This window comes from Sinocyclocheilus anshuiensis, unplaced genomic scaffold (assembly GCF_001515605.1).
Source record: "Sinocyclocheilus anshuiensis isolate Anshui unplaced genomic scaffold, SAMN03320099.WGS_v1.1 scaffold241, whole genome shotgun sequence".
Lineage (NCBI taxonomy): Eukaryota > Metazoa > Chordata > Actinopteri > Cypriniformes > Cyprinidae > Sinocyclocheilus > Sinocyclocheilus anshuiensis.
Genome location: NW_015540865.1, coordinates 5,179 through 8,650, shown reverse-complemented (window position 1 = coordinate 8,650; position 3,472 = coordinate 5,179). Strand labels below are relative to the sequence as shown.

The 3,472-nt window shown below is 35.7% G+C and overlaps 1 pseudogene; it reads left to right on the top strand.

Annotated features, from left to right (window-relative positions):
* LOC107688031 (regulator of G-protein signaling 7-like) overlaps nucleotides 1-3,472 on the top strand; it is a 12,431-nt pseudogene that overhangs the window by 5,146 nt on the left and 3,813 nt on the right.

Here is a 3,472-nt window from a genome sequence, read left to right as displayed (position 1 = left end):
ATTCTGATTCATATACATGTTATGGTCTGATGCATATTCATAATGTCATTCATATTCTGATTCATATTCATGTTATGGTCTAATGCACATTCATAATATCATTCATGTTCTGATTCAAATTCAGATTCATAATATCATTCATGTTCTGATTCAAATTCAGATTCATAACATCATTCATATTCTGATTCAAATTCAGATTCATAACGGCATTCATAGTTTGATTCATATTCATGTTATGGTCTGATGCATATTCATAATATCATTCATGTTCTGATTCATATACACGTTATAGTATGATGCATATTCATAATGTCATTCATATTCTGATCCATATTCATGTTATGGTCTGATGCATATTCATAATGTCATTCATATTCTGATTCAAATTCAGATTCATAACGTCATTCATATTCTGATTCATATTCATGTCATAGTCTGATGCATATTCATAATGTCATTCATATTCTGATTCGTATTCATGATGTAATTCAATTTTTTATGCTTATTCATATTCAGATACATATTCATGGTTTGATTATTCATTTTCATGATTTCATTCATATTCTAGTTCATATTTATAAAATCATTCATGATCTGATACAAATGTATGTAAATGCCATTCATTTTCTGATACATATTCATGGTTCATGATGTCATTCATTCATTCTTGATATTTATGGATCCATTCATATTTTTATACATTCATATACATGACATTATTCATATTCTGATTTTGCATATTTATATTCAAAATGTAATTGATATTCTAATGCATATTCATGATATTCACATACATATTCCTGATTTTAGTATTCATATTCATTATTTCACTGTTCATATTCTGATTCATATTAATGGTGTCATTAACATTCAGACACATATTCATGACTTTATTCTTCATATTCATGATGCCGTTGATATTCACTGTATTGTTAGCGGTAATGAGCAGGTTTGGTTATTCCAGTGACTCCAGTAAGGTCAAATCATAATTCTACACATACAGTGAGATTCTAGAGGATTCTGTGCTTCAGATGTGGTTCCAGCAGGTGTGAAATTAAACATTCAACATGTGTCTGTGATGTTTAGGTGGCCACATTAATTTGCCTATGTAGTGAACATAGTTTATATGTGTGTGTGTGAGACCTGAAGTGAACATTGAGGCGTCATTGACTGCTGTGTCCCTGTTTTGATCACAGACTCCGTACTTCTGGCCGTCAAACTGCTGGGAACCAGAAAACACTGACTATGGTAAGAGCGTCTGTGTGTGTGTGTGTGTGTGAGTGTGTGTGTGTGTGTGTGAGTGTGTGTGTGTGTGTGTGAGTGTGTGTGTGTGTGTGTGAGTGTGTGTGTGTGTGTGTGAGTGTGTGTGTGTGTGTGTGTGTGTGTGTGTGTGTGTGTGGTGTTGTGTTTTATCCTCCTCTGATGTTCTTGAGCGCTGGTGTCCTGAAACACGAGAAAGTGTCGGACCAGATCAGACCAATCGATCAACAAACTCTACCTGATGTTCATCAGTGAGACGGAGACAGAGACGCCACACCACCGGAGCGACACACTCCAGCTTTAAACAGACCTGTCCATTGATTATAATCTCCATCAGATTAATTATATGATATGATAATTCATTAATCAAATGAAAAGCCCCCAAATGAAGATAATTCAAAGAGATGATAGTATACTAGATGGAAGCGTGTCTGCAGTAGAGATCTTGTGTTCGTTTGATTAAAATTAATTATAGTTTAATAAATATTAAATTATAATTTTATGAAATATAATGAATATTAAAATAAAATAATTATAAAAAAATAAATAAAATTAAATTACATTGGTTCATAAGTTCAGTGTTCTTCAGCATTTACAGTTTTTATTACCAGTGAATAAATAAATGACTTTTCAAGTCATTCATGATTACAGTTTGTTTGTTTTACTCACAAATAGCATTTTCTCAGCAATTGTTACCTCATAAAATATTTTACAGCGTAACATAATTTATATTCATTATAAAAGTCTCCATGCCTTTTAAGATTTTACTAATTTCCATAACTTTTCCAGGTCTAAAAATTGTACATCCAGATTTTCCAAGACTGCGAGAATCCTGGTTCATGAATAAAAATAATGAATTAAAATAAGAAATACGATGTTTGCTTACATCTTGATTTTCAGCTGTTTTAGCTTATTTTAGTGCTTGTTTTGTCTTATTTTAAATCACTGAAGTCATCTTGTGGGCGTTTGGAAGTGTACTGATGCCCTCTAGTGGCCCCCTGGACCCCTGGATGAGAGCCAGTGCTTTATATCGCATGTTTATGAGTCTGAATGTGTGTATCTGTGTATAATATAAAGCTTATTTACCGTCCTTCAATCTGAATGTCATATCAGATCAGATGCATTTCTACAGTCTGTTTCAGTGCAGTGAAGCATCGTCGGGTTTATATTGCAGACAGACTGTTTCATCACATCTAAAACAGCTAAAACTGTCTCTGTCTGTCTGTCTGTCTGCAGCGGTTTACCTCTGTAAACGAACAATGCAGAATAAAGCTCGTCTGGAGTTGGCCGATTATGAAGCTGTGAGCATCTATCTTTTCTGTTTGATTTGCATTAATGAAAATCTCATTCTGTGAATAAACAGGCTTTATGAACTGAAGTGTGTTTGATGAAGTCAGATGTAAGGATTGTATTTGCTGACTTGTGTGTGTGTGTGTGTGTGTGTGTGAGTTCACAGTGCTTTCTCTCTCCCGTCAGAGTGGACAAAAAACGGGACAAGATCGAGCGGAAGATCTTGGACAGTCAGGAGCGGGCGTTCTGGGACGTTCACAGACCTGTGGTGAGTTTCACAGCGACGGTGATTGAGTTTCTGCATAATTACTCTGATGAATGAAATGATAATTATGGTTATTTACTCGCGTCTGAACTGCATCACACACCTGTCAGGACAAACTCAAAACCTTAATGATGTAAGATTTTAAATTGCCTCAGTTTGTAAAAGTATTATAGTGTTAATAGTTTATGAATATTCATGACGTGTGTGTGTGTGTTGCAGCCTGGCTGTGTGAACACTACTGAAGCCGACATAAAGAAATCGTCCCGGATGAAGCAGCCGCACAAAACACGGAAGGGTCACACACACACACACACACTCACACTCACACACACTCACTCTCACACACACACACACACACATTAACGGCATATATAAGTCTTGTATTCTCAGTGTGTACACGTCTGTCTAGTTTGTGGGAAAAGTGCATTGGAATGAAAAAAAATGTGTTTCTGTGTGAACGGCTCCTCATAGTTCTATATAAAGTGAGCAGTCACAGTTCAGTCTCATAAACGCTTGTGCTGACAATTAAGAGGAGATGAAGTGTGTAGAGTCACTGTCACAGTATCGTGTGCGTGTGTGTGTGTGTATGAGAGTGAGTGTGTGTGTGTGTTTGTGTGTGTGTGTGTGTGTGTGTGTGTGTGTGTGTGTGTGTGTGAG